Below are 17,217 nucleotides of genomic sequence, written 5' to 3'. Positions count from 1 at the left end.
TTTGCCACAAACAGGGTCATAATCCTCGGGGTGAAGATGCTACTGTGAAGAGGGGACCTGAAGAAAGGGATCCACATTGAACTCTGATGGTAAGAAGAGTAAAGGGGTGAATATGCACCCCAAATCCTTTGTTTCTGCCATCTTGAAGCTGGCAGTCTCCCAGGTCGGGTTGTCGAAAAAACAACTTGTAATGTACAGCGGTTAAACTTTTTTATACTGCCCTATGGCAGCTGCTTTTCCCTGACTGTGACCGCTGTGGTCTGCAGTCTGCTGGTGGTGTCAGTGGTTGAGCCGCGGTCTATGCAATAGCAATCAGCCCAACTCGTAATATGGCGGTAGGACCGCCAAGCTTGCGGCGGTCGGACTGCGACTGCGGACATAGAAGTTCATGGACTACTAAACTCATAACAAGGCCCTAAGATTGATACACAACATTTCATTTACATGTAAAATGTACACACACTGGATTACTTGGAAAAAGGCATACAAAATAAAAACACACTTGAATGAACATAAAAGCAATATACAAACCAAAATGATTAAGTCTATAGTAGCTGCTGATTTCTTGGAGTACAAACACGATATCAACCAGATAAATTTATCAAATATTAGAGACAGTAGAATATAGGCCAGACTCGCACCTCAGAAAAGTGCGTCTGCAAAGAGATGCACAATGAATTAAGAAATTGCTATAAATATTATGCTATTAATATTCTGCAAACACATTATCCTGCTACATAGCAAGTCGTGACGTGACAAGACTTGTCCTCAGACCATTTCTAGCAAACACAACCCGTGCCCCTTTCGCTAGTACTTTGCATTGCATGTAGAAAAAAACAAGTTAACCCCCAAAAACTCCTTCCCCCTTCCTTAACACCAAATTAACCACATTCAGACTACTTGCAATCCACCTCTCGTGCAATAGTGGAGTTGTTCCTTGCCTTCATCAATGCTTCTCCTGCTCAAGTGTTTACCATCTATACAAAAATGGGGCCCACATCCAGCAGGGGGCATAACCCGGCATACACCGCATCATATGAAAAGAGGTGAGATACTACTGCAGCAGGCCCCATGTTCTATATCAATTTCTCCAGGGTTAGCGTAGATAACAGATTCCGTATCCACATCTCTGTTGGCAATGCAAATTCCTTTCGGCTGCCCCTAAGAGATGTCCAAGGGCACCCTGGTTTTACCTTCCCTTATACCTCTTTCTCCCTCTTTCTTCTTCCTTCCACTGTTGATGGCAAAGAGCAAGTTTTCTGGGGACTGTGCCCCCCATATGGAGTCTATGTGGCTCAGAATTTCGTACCAAAATGTCTGGATTGCCTTGCAGGTCCACCAGGTATGTATAAACATGCCCTCTTTAGTTCCACAACACCAGCAACGATCCAACATTATGGGCACATTCTCTGTGGTCTATTAGTAATGAGGTGCCAGCTAATGAGTAGTTTATACTCTGCCTCTCCATGTTGCAGGCTCTTGAAGTTCTTTCAACTAGATTGCCATAGTAATTACCACTTTTTATCTTCAAAGGCTTGTCCCAGACTCGTTTCCTATACCCCTTTATAGGGCACTGTAGCCTCGCTCCTTTGTCTATTAACATTTTATATATTGCTCCTTTAAGCCATTTTGTGGTATCATACGTTCCCAGAAATTTTTCAAAACGGCTGAGAATGATTCCTGGTTGCCTGGCTTTTGATATCCGGTTCCATAACCCAGTGATGTATTTGAGCATATTGTAGCCTTTCTGTTTTGGACAGCTTAAAATCTTTCTTGCTCTTGATGAATAACTTTATCTTACCTCTATGGAACATGTCCCTTATTGTGAGGCACCCTAGTTCTGAAATCCAGCATCTAGGCCTGGGGTGAAGCTAGTATTTGCATGCTATGGTGTGTATGGTGCCATAGGTGTGGAAAGACCATGCGTTGTGGACACTGTGGGGTTGATTCCGATTCGGGAAAAACCGCTCCCAATAGCCGTTTGGAGCGTTTTTCCCGTATGAATCGTACCCTGCAACGTCCCCCGTATGTACGACGAAGTACGATTTGTACCAGGAGCCGTACTCCGTACGAGTAGTACAGAGACCGTACGACTCTAATCTCCGTATGATTCTTCCTCGGAACCCGCTGTACCTGTACGCAACATCTGTACGGTTCGCGGCTGGTTTTTACGACCCAGCAAATACGATATGTGTCGGGTAAGCACCGTACGACCCTTTTTCTACGGGAGCTGAAAACAGCCGTAAAAGCAGAGTTCGCGCCGAAACAGGTACGGAACGGCCCCCCCGGGTATGGTGCGTACCCCCCATGATCGCACGGGTACGCACCATGTACGATGGGTGTACGAGCCGTACATGGGGTACAGCTCGTACACCCATCGTACAATGGGGGTACGGCTCGTACACCCCATGATCGCAGGGGTACGGTGCGTACCCTTGCGATCATGGGGTGTGTATGTGTATGTGTGCTTTTCCGTACGACTCGCCCTTACCTGACGTGGACCGTACGAATCGCGTCCTCATACCCCGGTCCGGATCGTACTCATCGGGTCGTACGGCATGTGTACGAGTCGCACGGTATATGTTCGAGTCGTACGGTTCACGGTTTCAGCCTTGCAATACGCACAGATCGCGACAATTCATACGGATTCAGCAAATACGGATCGTGCTTCGCGACTCGGACGAACGGGTACGATTCGTACGGAGAGGGCTCCGGATACAAATCGTACGGACGTTTTTTTTCCCGATTCGGAATCGACCCCTGTGTCCCAAATTTTCAGGCTTGTTATGGTGACTGCAGACAAATATAGTGATGCAGATCTTTGAGTTTTAAGTATCCAAGGCAGATCACATACATCCCTGGCCACTACTGCTCTATCCATAAAAAGTCATTGCTTTTTCAAATTGTGCATCGACCATTTGACTAAAATGCAAAGGTGGGCCGACGGGTAATAAGCCAGAAAGTGTCAAACCCCCATTCTTTAAATGAACCATCAATATTATTAGTAAGTCTCACTCTCTCTCCCCATACATATTTAATATTTAATTTTTTAAGGGACTGTAGCTCGGTTTTAGCTGAAGTCAGTCGGATTGTATGACACACCTATAGTAGCCGAGGAAGGATATTAATTTTTACCCCATCAACCCTCCTTCCTTTTTAATACCTATATACTGCACTCCTAGGGTAGAACCTAAACCGCACACAGGGTAGGGTGCAGTGTATTTAAAAGTGTTAAACTCTTACTTTTTTTTTTACCGCTGCAAGGTCTACCTCTCCCATAGGATAACATTGGAGTGGTAGAGAGACAAAATATCGAAATTAAAATATCGATATACAATAATATCGATGTTTTAATTTCGATGGTGTAGAATATCGTTGTGCAATAACATCGATAGACAGAATATCGATATCAAGGTATGTATGTTCCTAATATCGAAATTCTGTTTAGTGTTATGTATTTTATTATGTTGTTTATATGTTTGTTCAACATGTTTTTTAATGTATGTTTAGAAATTAGTAATTTTGATTATATTTTGCGTTTTAGTATCAGAGCGGGTTGTGGGTTTATAGGGGAATAGGGTGGGAAGTAATGTAATTATAATTAATTAATTAATATTTTTTAAAATATTTTTGATTAATAAATAATTATTAATTAATAATTAATTGTTAATTACTTTGTATTAATTAGTTAATTGAATTAATTAGAGTTAATGTAGTAGTATTTATTATTTTTTGTTATTGTTAATTAATAATTAATTGGTAATTAATTATTAATTAGTTATTTAAATTAATTAGAGTTAATGTAGTAATGTTTATTATTTGTTGTTATTGTTGATTAATAATTGATTGATAATTAATTATTATTAATTAGTTAATTAAATTAATTAGAGTTAATGTGATAATATGTATATTTTTTTGTTATTGTTAATTAATGATTAATTGGTAATTAAATATCATTAAGTGATTAAATGACAATTACATTTATGTGATTTATTTATGTGTAGTGGGTTGTGTGTTTATAGGGGAATAGGATGTGACATAATTAAATTAAATTAATTAAAGAGATTTTATTTATTTATTGGTATTTATTGTTAATTAATTGGTAATTAATATCTGTTAATTAGCTAATTTATAATTACATCCATTTAATAATATTAATTGTTATTAATTGATTAATTGGTATTTATATTAATTGTTTTTTTGTATGTGTAGTGTGTTGTATGTTAAAGAGGGAGTAGTGTGGGAAGTAATTTTTACCCCCATGCTATCCAACGCTTTCCCTACTGTTGCACCCTCTGGAGTGGGAATAGTAATTTTTACCCTTACGCTATCCAACGCTTTTCCTACTGTTGCACTCTCTGGAGTGGGAATAGTAATTTTTACCCCTATGCTATCCAACGCTTTCTCTACTGTTGCACCCTCTGGAGTGGGAATAGTAATTTTTACCCCTACGCTATCCAACGCTTTTCCTACTGTTGCAATATGTGGAGTGAGTATATATATTAATTTATATGTAGAGTTTTTAATTTATTTTAAATGTATATGTATTAGTTATTATTTTTTAAATATGTGTTAATGTTTATATTTATAATTTGTTAAATTATATGTATTTTTACCCTTACGCTATCCAACGCTTTCCCTACTGTTGCACCCTTTGGAGTGGGAATAGTAATGTTTACCCCCGCGCTATCCAACGCTTTCCCAACTGTTGCACCCTTTGGAGTGGGAATAGTAATTTTTACCCCTACACTATCCAACGCTTTCCCTACTGTTGCACCCTCTGGAGTGGGAATAGTAATTTTTACCCCTACGCTATCCAACGCTTTCCCTACTGTTGCACCCTTTGGAGTGGGAATAGTAATTTTTACCCCTACGCTATCCAACGTTATCCCTACTGTTGCACTCTCTGGAGTGGGAATAGTAATTTTTACCCCTACGCTATCCAACGCTTTTCCTACTGTTGCACTCTCTGGAGTGGGAATAGTAATTTTTACCCCTATGCTATCCAACGCTTTCTCTACTGTTGCACCCTCTGGAGTGGGAATAGTAATTTTTACCCCTACGCTATGCAACGCTTTTCCTACTGTTGCAATATGTGGAGTGAGTATATATATTAATTTATATGTAGAGTTTTTAATTTATTTTAAATGTATATGTATTAGTTATTATTTTTTAAATATGTGTTAATGTTTATATTTATAATTTGTTAAATTATATGTATTTTTTAAATTATTTTTACATTATTATTAATATATTTAAAAAAACGATATTTTTAACTTCGATATTTTTGTACTACGATATTTTTTTCCGATATTTTTGTACTTACATTTATGTAGATAGAACTCCGATATTTTTGATGTCGATATTTTTATGTCGATATTTTTGTATGTCTATATTCTGTCTGTCGATATTATGTTATAGATTCCATTGGAGTTACCTTATAACCTTTAAAACACTGTAATTTCCAAATGAGAACAGCTAACCATGTCTTGTTTGATGTCTTTGGAATTTTAATGAAAAATCCTCTCTTATGATAAAGTCAGATTTTAAATTAAAATTTTGAAAATCCCACTTTTAGAAAGTTCTTTACATAACAATCGGATAACCCAGTATGCCTTAGGACCTGGGTACGACATTATACAGAAAGAAATGGTCCAAGCTGAATTTCAACGTTATGGCAGCATTTTTAGCCTACCTTAACACCAAAGTGGTAGTCACATGTCCCCGGTTCACAGGACAGGGGAACATAACATTATTCAACAAGAGGAGGAGCGTACTAACATTGCAACACAACTACACACGGAATCCAATTGAAATTAATTCACAATTACATTGACATTGAATTTATATGTGTATTGGACTTGGCCCTTTTGGCAGGTTCACCCCGAAACTTTTTGCGTTCTCCTAGCCTTTTTCTGTAACATGGTGTTGGTGATTTTAGGCCTCTGAGGACTTTAGCACTGTAGCCCAGTGTAAAGTGTGTGCACTCGCTGTGTATGTGTGGTGAGATTGGCCTGCCCTCCCATAGGAATGCATGAAATTGCATGTCTGGCTTGTGATTAACAGGAGCTGAGAGGCGTGGGTGGCTCCAGGAGTCAGGGGGAATCTGCCCAGTGGTGAATAGGGAGATCTGCATGTAGATGGGCGGAAGGAGTTGCACCTGGGACCTGAATAGGACTGTGCATTCCCTCCACAATGCCGGCTCCGCCCCCTGTGGTGCGTCTAATCCCTGAGCCCCCACCTGACAAAGGAGAGGGGAGCTGAGAAAAACAAAGTGCTCCAAAGCTCCCTCATACCAGTTCTAACTGGTATCCCTAAACCCTGTGCTTTGACACAAATTGAAATGAAGTATACAAATTGGGGCTGTGACCCCATGAAATTGTTCAGTTATTGGTTGCTGTTCCTGCCAGGGCGTGCTGCTGCTGGGGCCCAGGGGGGGCTACCATGAGGGCTTGCCTCCCTGGACCCTGCTTTGCCATTTTCACCTTTTGAGGACCTTTTTACTAGGACTGACTTTGATTCATTTTCCTTATTCCCGAGGACTTTATGCAGCCTTTCTTTTGAGCCCTGGGAGCTCTATCCTTCGAGCTTCCCCCACAGGAGAGGGAGAGCCTGGGGGCTGTGCAGTGCTAAGCGTCCGCCCCCCCTTTGGGAGGGAACCCCCACCATGGTGATTCCCCCGTGATGCCTGCAGCGGGGGGTGGCCACCATGCATTTATCGTTATTTCGCGGCTGCCCACTCCGCTTTTGTGATATTGATGCTTTTACTTTGATGCAGGTGCCCACCCCACTTATTTTTATTTAATTGTGGGTGCCCACCCCACATGGCCGCTGTTAACTAATTTTTTTAATGTGGGAGCCCACCCTGCGTATCACCGCCGCTGGCCCGGTCGAAAACCGGAAATCAGGCAGCCCGATGCCTGGAGCGGGGAAGATCTTCCTCTTGAGGATTGAAGTCCCGCCCACCGGAGATAGTGAGAAGGAGGGAGTGCTGCCCGGAGCCTCGGAGGCTCCATGACAAAACTCCGGGTCCCAGGAGGGGGGCCTGGGTGAAGTAGGAGAGGCGGCTGAGGCTGCAGACGGCAGCACAGGGCTCCCAGGAGTGGAGGGAAGCCTTGCTCCGCAAGAGGAGTGCTGCCGGTCCGTCCTTGCCAAAAAGGAGTCCCGCCGCGAGGAAGAGCCCGGTGAGTGATGGCTGATCTCAGGCGGGCAGCCACCATTTGTTTTCAAAGTCCCCGTGGGGTCTTGGGGGCATTATTTGTTTACAGCTCCCCGTGCGCTCTAACGATGTGGCATGATTATTTTTAGAGCCCCGTGTGGCTCCAACTTTGGGGCAAGTTTGATTTGAAAGCCCCTTGGCAGATTTGGTGATAAAGGGCCCAGGGGGGGCTGTGCTTTCCCCCCATGTGGCCATTGGTCTACAGCTGCCCTGTTTTGCTAGAGGGCAGCTGCAACGTCTGTAGGGCATGTTGGTCCCCAAATTGGAACACATTGTCGGTGCTGGTATTCCTGCCAGTTTGGGCATATTTGTTTTGCAGGGCACAGTCGGCGCTAATGCCCTACATTTGACATTCACAGCTGCGCAACTGCAATGTTTAGGCCTGCTCAGAGTGCGCATCCTTGACATCCGCTGCATTGGCAGCCTGCTCTGACTTTTGGACATAGGGCATTTGAGCCCCTTGGAGAAGGCCAGTTGGCCAGGGGGACTATTAGGTTTGTATGGCGCCAGGCCCTAATGTGATTCATGTAGGTGCGAGGGAAATGTAATTCATGTACTATTTTATGCACCCTGATTGATTTATGCCTCTAGATGTGATTTTATGATTATGAGGTTTTGCATACTTTGTTATGTTTTAGTTTATTATCTACTGTAGTTTTATGTATGAGTTTGTTTTGCCTAGTATGGTTTATGCTAGTGAGATTATGTTCCACTGAGATTACTTCCTAATATAATTTATGCTTAGTAGGTTAGGGTCTAATGTGTTTCGACTTGTTAGATGACTGCATAATGTGTTTATGCTGGTGAGGTTGGCGCAGAATGTAATTTGCGCCTAATGTGATACTGTGCATAATGTAGTTTATGTTACAGGCGGATGCTAAGTACCGTGATTACCAGTGGTTACTGGTTGTAAGTTTATGACATGTTTTACTTTTACTAAGTGCGCTTTGTGATGGTTCTGACATTGGTCAAGTGGGCCCTGTCAGGTATATATAATCCCTTGTAGATGTGAGCCAGTGCTAGGTGGCACCATGTATATTATGTGTTTACTATTCTAATGTGTTATGAAAATACAAAAGCTATTTTTTTATATAACCTTGTGTGGAGTTCCTTTTGTAGTGTGCCTGGGATGTTGTTGCTGTGTGCGTGCGCAAATGCTTTACACATGGCCACCGGAATAAACCTGACTACTCGTGCCAAGCTACAAAGGGGGTGAGCAGGGGTTATCTTTAGCGTGTAACTCCCTTGCCCTGACTAGAGTGGTGGTCTCTGCCTGCCTTTGGCGCAAGCCTTAGCCAACCAGAGATACCATTTCTAACAATGTATTTATTATTTTTTAAACAGCAGTCAATCTGTAGTGTAAATTACAAGTGCTGGAAAGAAGGGCTTTTGCAAAGGTAAAAGAAGATAAAAGGAAATAATACAGTTTCATTAAGTTAAGATTACAAACAAATGACGTCCAACACCTGTCTGACACCCTTTAAGTTAAATCATTTCTCATCCATTATATATGGTATAGTGTACACTTTGATACTGTCCCTCTGTGGATAGCTAGATCAGTACAGGCTATATAAAATGAAAGATGTCAATGTTGTACCCAGGATAGCGAAGGCCAATGAAAACCTTAATAGGGGTCTTTATCAGGACAGTTAGGAGCAACCTAGAGAATGCAGAGGAGAACACCAGTCAGAACAGTATTAAAGGTGTTTGTAATGTGGAGAAACACTCATCTGTAGTGGCCCTACCCACCTGAAACAATAGAATTCCAGGGACTGAAAATGAAGGCCAGCTGGCTTTTCATCTATGGGCAATATATAGGCCCCATCTTATTGGTCTTGAGAGATCCAAAATCCAAATGTGCTGTAAGAATTACACAAAAGCTTGATAAGTTAAGGATAATTACATAAAAAGTGTAAGCAGTATCAAGGGCTGCATACAAGTGCAATTAGTCATACTTCCACAGTTGGCTTTGTTTTAATAGCTTAATTTTCACCAAAGAGTTGCACAAGGTGTCGTCCAAATTAATCTAGGTCCTATTCAAAGCCCTGGTTCTGGTTCATAAGGCAGTGCATTTGTCCAGCCCTGGTTATCTAGTGAAGGGATTTGTACAGTATCTTCCTACCAAAGTGCTGAGTTCTGCCTTGACCATACTTTTGTTGATACCCCCCTTCAGACGTGCCTGTAGGGGCAGTACAGCTTTGTCCTTCCAGGCGGCTAAAGCCTGGAATGAACTTCTACGTGATTTGCCTTTGATTCCCCTTGAGACTATAATCCACAGGAAACGTAAAACGTGGCTTTTTTTCTGTGAGATAGTAAGGCTTGTGTTATGTGGCATGAACCTATGGGCTACTCCCATTTAGCAACAGACACTCCTCGGACACTCTTCATTCATTAATTCATTAATTAATTCATTCTGTTCTGGACTAACTGGGTCCCAATCTGGTGTGACCAGATGTCCACCGTTAGCACTCTGTGCTTTTTGGCACTATTTTCACAGAAAATGTAAAACTTGCATATCTCCGGTCCTTTTGATTGGATTTTTGTCATTTTGCTCTTGTTTTATTTATGTAAAATATACTCTATTTTACTAAACTTGATCCTTTTGTGATGTTTTTTTACTGTGTTACACGAGTTCTTAGTAGTATGCACACTGGGGATCTAGGGATCTGCCCTACCAGCCGCGTACTAATCCCACCATTACATTTAATTCACACTCAAGTACGCCTGGTCTTATGATGCAAAAGGGCTAGAGGATAGTACACTACCTGAAACTATACCCTATAAAATAAGTATGTGTGTGATGCAATGAAATTGTTTACATGGAAGTTATCCTTTTTAAGGCTGAGAACCCTCACTCAACCAAGGGTGACATGCTTCATTATTGGGTCCCCATTCCACACCATGGACCTTGCAGTCCAGGTGTGAGGAGGGGACCCACTAATGAAGCATGTCACACTTGGGTGATTGAGGGTGTGCGTCCCTAAAAAGGATTCCTTCCATGTAAACAATTTCATTGCACACATACTTATTTGTATAGGGTATTGTTTCAGGCAGTGTACTAGCCTCTAGCCCTTTTTGTATCATAAGACCAGGCGTACTTGAGTGTGAATTATATTTACACAAGTTCTTCACACACTGCCTCTGAGTTATGCCTGACTGCTTTTCTTACAGCTTCATTTTGTGAAAGACATCCATTATTATCAAAAAGGGACACATGGGCTAGGTTTGATTAAAGGGAAGTGGCGCCTGTGTTTTTCTGAAAGCTTTGACCCACTGTGACACGATTGTACACATGATAGGGGATACTCACACAATGTACACACAGAGTCAAACAAGTAACAGTCACTAGATTAGAATTGTCAGCTTGTTCATCCAACTTGCAAGGCACAAAACGTTTTCTCTGAACACATGATATAAGCCAAAGGGAACATACAGAATGTTTACCTTCATAAACCCCAGAGCTTCCATTATACATGACTTTTGAGAAGAGTGTGCCCTTGGTTTTGTCTCTCTCACTCCTCAAAGGGCTCCTCATGCAAAGACCCTCTGTCATCACAAACCATGAGATTCAGAAAACCACAGGGCTTGAATTTACAAACGATATTTTCTGTATGCACAGGAGCCCTTATATGAGTGAGAAAAGTCAGGAAACTCTTTCTGACTCATAGCAGAACCTTTCTGAAATTGCAAATAGGAGGGGGCATGAAAGGGGAATCCCCCCTCCTATTATCGATTCATAAATGAGCATATCAATGGTTTACAATTGCAATGGCGGATACAAACCATTGATAAGCTACCGACCCTTGAGTTGGGATGGTAACTGATTCAGAAAGGGAAAGGGGTCTGTTAGACCTGGCATCATTGGCGTGAGTCTCCCTTCCATTTTGATGGATTGCCTCCTCTGTTTTGATATGTTTTTGCTGGATTTATGCTTTGGGCACTGTGCCACTGCTAATCAGTGCCACAGTGCAAGTGCTACCTATGTTAAATTGATGTACTAATTGGTTACTCCATGATTGGGTTCTTTGATGTACCTGTCAGCCCCTAGTACACTGCACCATGTGTGCCCAGGGCTTGTAAATCAAATGCTGCTGGTGGGCTTGCAGCACTGGTTGTGCCACCCACAGAAGCAGCTTGTAAAATGTGTCTCAGGCCTGCCAATGCAAGGCCTGTGTGCAGTCTGGCACTGCCATGTCGACTTGGGCAAGTGTACCCACTTGCCAGTCCCTAAACCTTCCCTTTGTTTCATATTAGACACCCCTATGGTAGGCCCAAGGGCTGGGCGCATTGTAAGTATAAGGTAGGACATGCTCTGATGTGTGTAGCATGTTCTAATAGTGAATTACAGCCATTTTCGTTTTTCACTATGGAAGGCTACCTGTTCTCATAGGCCAGAATGGGCAGCTAGTTTATTACATTCTTATAATCCTAACTGTCTCAGGGAACATGGTAGAAATTCGCATTTAGTATGCCTGAACTCGGAATAATAAAATACATCTTTTAGTAAAGTTGGTTTTAATATTCTGTGTTTGAAAATACCACTTTTAGAAAGTAGGTATTTTCTTGCCTAACTATCCAGGCCTGCCTCTGCTGGGTTGTGTATTCCTTGTCTGGGTTTGTGAGTGACAGGGCTGGGGAATTCCAGGAGACAGGCTGGGGCAGCCCGGTGGTGAATAGAGAGATCTGCATCTAGATGGGAGGGAGGAGTTGTATCTGGGACCTGAATAGGGTTGGGCCTTCCCTCTACAATGCTGGCTCCACCCCCTGTGGCTCGTCTGATGTCTCTGCCCTGCACTGTGAAAGGAGAGGAGGAATCCTGTCAACAGAGTGCTCCAGAGCTGTATCTTCCCTCCCCTGTGCTGGCTGCACCTCCTGTGGGGCGGCTGATGTCTCTGCCCTGCACAGTGAAAGGAAGAAGAGAGTCATGTAAACAAAGTGCTCAGGAACTGGTTTGGACTAGGCAGAGGCCCCTCTGCCTTCAGAGAACAAAGGATTTTGGGGTATAAATATTGGGACCCTGATCCCAAGAAATTAGATTACTTCTGGAACAAGAAACCTTTCTGCAAAGGAGAAAAACCAAGGAAGCTGCAGGAGTTTGGACTGCCCCTCTGCCAGTGTGCTGCTTGCTGGGTTGGCCTGCAGTGGTTGCTTCATTGCCAAGGTAGAGAAGAAGGAACTTTGGAAGGACTTTCATCTACAGAATATTATCCAAGGGCTTGAACTGTGCATGCCTCCTGCTGAAGTCTCAGGGACAAAAGACTTCACCTCCAGCTCCCTCCCGAATTTCCTTGCTGGGAATTCTGACTCCAGTCACTTGCGTGCTGCTGGGAGCTGGAAGCTACGCATCAAGAAGCGTGTCGCCGCCGCATCTGAAATCATCGCAAAGCCGGAGAAGCGAGCCTTCGTCGCATCTCCCTGGAAGCGTGTGTTCATCGAAGCTGCCTGCTGTCGCATCACCGGAGAAGCGTGAAGCCATCGAGAGAGTCGCCATTGCATCACCGGAGAAGGGTGTCGCAGGGCCTGTCGCGGCTCCAAAGTACAGAGTCGTCGAAAGCCTGCCAGAGCGTCATCACATCGTCATCGCATCGCCGCATCAAGGGCGCCATCTTCTCGTATCGCAACCGGATCGTCGCATCGCATTAAGGCACCATCTTGCGCACCACAACGGGCCCGCAGGCCGAGAATCTACGCATCACCTCCGCACTGGTAAGGCTCACGACGAATCCCCTACTCTGCGCAAGCATTGAGGAAGGACACAACCGTTCCCCTGGGTCACGGAACCGACGCATCTCCCCTTTTGCGAGCCTTTTGTTCACTTTGTGTTAAGCATCCAGGTACTTTGTTGAGAACTTTGTCACATTTACCATAAACTTGAACTAAGCAACTTTAATCATCTTTTAGGTAACCTTAAGTGTAGTATTGTGGATTTTTGTTGTTTGGGTCTTGTGTTTAAGTCTATATAAAGAATACTTATTTTTATAAAACCTGTGTTGTGTCCATCTGTGGTGTTTTCACTGTATTAATGTGTACATTCACAAATGCGTAACACACTGCCTCTGAGATAAGCCTGTCTGCTCGTGCCAAGCAAAAAGGGGGTGAGCAGGGGTTATTAAGGAGTGTAATCCCCTTATCCTGACATAGAAGTAAGGGTCCCTATTTGGACAAAGGTGAATACCATTGCCAACTAGAGACACCCAGATCTAACAGGGGCTTTTTAATACTTTTTTAATCAAAAGCAGCACTGGTTCCTTTGAGGAAAATGAAATGACAAAAAAAAAATCCATTTTAGAATGTAATTATAGAGATGGTGGCCAGCCATCGTCCCTTTGATTGCAGCCAATCACTGCGATGGAGATTGCGACCTACCTAATAAATAATAATTAGGCAGTCCATTCTGCGACCCCCTGCGAATTTGTATTTTGTTAAATACCTTATTAGTACATGGGTCCCTTTGCAAAGTGCTATTACATTCGCAAGATGTCAGTGCACAATGTATGTCCACTTTTCCTGAATTGAATAATAGTAGTTGGCCCAAAGTGCCTAGGGGTGATGTAAATACCTGTGTGTATACAATGAGTACCCTTAATAAACCCAGAAACAAATGTGCTGATAAGAACATACATGCAAGCTCCAACCGGTATTTTGCGATGCGGTGTAAGCAATATATATTGTCATACCCATTACATTACTATAGTTAAGGTCAGCTGTACCTGTCGATAGTTGAAGCAAAATAAAATGAGTGTCAGCGTTTGTCAATAGCATATTAAACTGGCAAACGGCCCAGTAAATTAAGACTTATTACTGACATCCTCAGTGCCCTGAGGGTGATAAGTCTTAATTCAGACAAGGAAGGCTGAAGGTACATTTCAGTTAAGGTGGGAGACTGTAACTGCATTGCAGAGGTATTGAAAAAAATATGCAATATTTTGTTGCTTTTATTTCTGCCTTCCCAGGCATGCCACACCATCATTTGTTCCTTAGCAGTGTCCAACCCCGCAGAGAAAACAGGGGGCGTGTTGTTTTGGCAGGACATGCCTTCATTCCTTGCATTATGCTTTAAAATAGCTTCCTGAAAATTATGGCCAGGTGTGCATCGCCTGCCGGTGTGCAAATAATAACAACATTTTGTATGCAACCAGTGGTGCATTGAAGCAGCCAATACTTCTCACAGCTTAGATAGAGACCAATAAAGGTACAATAGCTACGCGGCTTTTTGCTCTGCCTTTGGTCTTGCAGTTTGGTACAAAATGGCGTTTACTCATTAATTTCACGGTGAACTTGACATGGCAGTTAACTGCTGTGCTGTCAGTGCATAGGATGGGACACTGTTAAACGTAGCAATGTAGCGCAAACTGTTGTCTGAGTGACTTTTAAGAATGAATAAATACTGTCTAGATTAAAACTCACATTGTAGACTTCTGTGTTAGTATTCTGCGCAGCTCCAAGCCGATCCATCAGCCTCCCATCCTTCTAAGGTGGGTAAATACAGGAATACTACATAAGTATATTACATCTATTTGCAGCACTTAGAAGCACCATTAACCCTGTAGAAAAACACTAATCATTATAGGAAAAACATTTTACAAAAGTAAAGTTTGCATTTCAATTTAAGAAAACAAAGCGCAGAGTAAGTCACAACTGTATTGAAACATAGAACTTATATAGTATGATCATCCGACCAATTTTCTTCTGCTCTTCAGTTTACCACGGTCAGATAATTGTATACTGTCGTCAGTTTAATATGTTCTAGATGAAATGGGCTTTAAAAGGCTAAGAGAACGCAATAAAATCTATGACACGCGGTATCTGTGCAAATAATCGTAGTTTATCGTTTAGAACTTCTAATCCTCTTATGTATTTAATCGTTAACACACTGCCGGGGAATTTGTGCTGCCTTCTTTATCTGAACTCTGATCACCTATCAACCCATCCTTTTCTCCCGGTTCGAAAGGGAAAAGTAGCCGCTGAGAGCAGAGCAGTTGCCATAGCAACCTTCTGGCAGCCTCCTCGGCGCATCTCGTACTGAGCAACAGTGTTGACTCCCGAGGCAGGGTGGGAGGGGCGCGGCCGGGAGGAGGTAAAGGGAGGTCGCTCCATCTTCGTTAATATGCACGCCAAGTGACTGCAGAGCTGGGTGAGTGCCGAAGAAGTGCAAACAAAGCAAGCTGTATCCGCCGATACAGGCTCCTTACATAAGTGCCAGGGTCCCTACGGTGCGGATGTGACTCTTTGCCATGCCATGCTTACCGGACTGTAGGAACATTAATTCTGGAAACAAATGTCCAGAGTACCGCATTAAGCTGCATCGATGTGTTTGTGTGATTACTGTAAGTGCACTCTGACTTGTCGTAGTTCGAACAAAAATACAGATATCTGGTATTCGAAAATCACTTCTTTGTTCTCAATATACGAATGGGGGTAATTCAACACTCTTCTAACAAAAGACCGTGTTGTGAATTGGGTTATACAAGTAGTTTTAAGAGGCAATATCGTTTGAGGGCGGTATTTGGCTTTTAACGCGTGTTCGAGTTAAAAATTGATTACTGAAGGGGAGCATTGGTTTTCTTCAACCGCATTGTGCTGACAGATCGCCTGCTTGGAAGATGAGAAGGTCGTGAACCTCTGCAGAGGGAAGGCCGTACAACATCTTGAATCCCTGCCAATAGTTGTGCATCACAGGAGAGCTCTTGGCTGATCTGGGAAGGTTGTGCGTACTTATCAGCAGGCTAGCCGGAAGCCATTACTGGCTGACTTCTCTGAGACAGGTGTCATATGGGATTCACTGAACTGCGCATTATAAGGATTTGTACAGCAGATTCCAGGAAGTCGATTTCACTTCCTTTATGCTGTCACCCCTACACATACACAACAACACCACAAGTACACTAAATATTGCAATTTCTAAATTAGTGTACTTCTTAATGCCCCATACCCGTAACTGCATCCTTATCTAGAGTGACCAACTGGCATGGGTGCAAATTCATGACGGTGAGTGTAAAAATTCAGGACAAAGGGTCAAAATTCAGGACAAAAATTCAGGACAGAAAGTCAATATTCAGGACAAAACTTTGGGGCAAAATGTATGTTTTCCAGACACATCAGAGGAGGCCGCGCAATAATATATAAATAAATAGACAACAGAAGTACAAGTCAAAATACGTTTATATTAGGTTGAGACAATCGTGCACTTCGCAGTTCTTCGCTCAGCTTTGAGCAACTGTGAAGGTCTTTTTGTGGTATTTCATATGCTCATGAACTATTTATATGGTTACTTCATTGGGTTGTCTAGTCTGATATTTTGTTTACAGTTCAGAGTTCTGAGCAGGCATGTTTGGTGAAGGAAGTGGTCGGAAAGATCTGCTCGGTTGGACTTTGTTACCAGCATCTCATATCTGAGTTCCACTGTGAGATGTGAAGCAGAACACATAGAATGTAGCTAATCGGGACTTGCAATGCTGGACTAGAGTTCAATACTCCGAGTAGCCAGCTTTATGTCAGATCGCTTTGGTAGTCCATGTCTATTCAGCTGGTGATGACTGGTTTAGGGGCTGGTACAGTACTGAGTGATGGATAAGACCCAGAGGACAGGTAAGATAGGAGGGAACATTACTATATAAAGCCCTGGCTAGCCATATTTCAGCCCTCCTTATTTTACCTTTACATGATAACTCAGCCTAATCAGAATGCTGATTGGGCTGTTTCATTTTGTGTGAGATGTAAACTGAAGATTCTATCTGATGCACAGAAGTGTGCTACAGACCAGAAACTGTATACTTTGGTAAGGCATTATTTTAGGTCAGAAGGGGGCACTATCTTTTACATACAGAACGTTTAATTTTGAAATGGAAGCACAATGCCAACATGCAATTCTACTGATAAAACTATATAGTGCACAAATAATAATGGGTGGAAATGAGGTTTCAGCGCCTTATCAGGTGAGCCTGTTTTAGAGTACAGAGCCGGCATTGAGATAAAAGATCAGGAAGCACACTCAGGGT

Source organism: Lissotriton helveticus, chromosome 8, assembly GCF_964261635.1.
Source record: "Lissotriton helveticus chromosome 8, aLisHel1.1, whole genome shotgun sequence".
Classification (NCBI taxonomy): domain Eukaryota; kingdom Metazoa; phylum Chordata; class Amphibia; order Caudata; family Salamandridae; genus Lissotriton; species Lissotriton helveticus.
The sequence above is the reverse complement of the archived record's forward strand: the minus strand, read 5'-3'. Positions refer to the sequence as shown.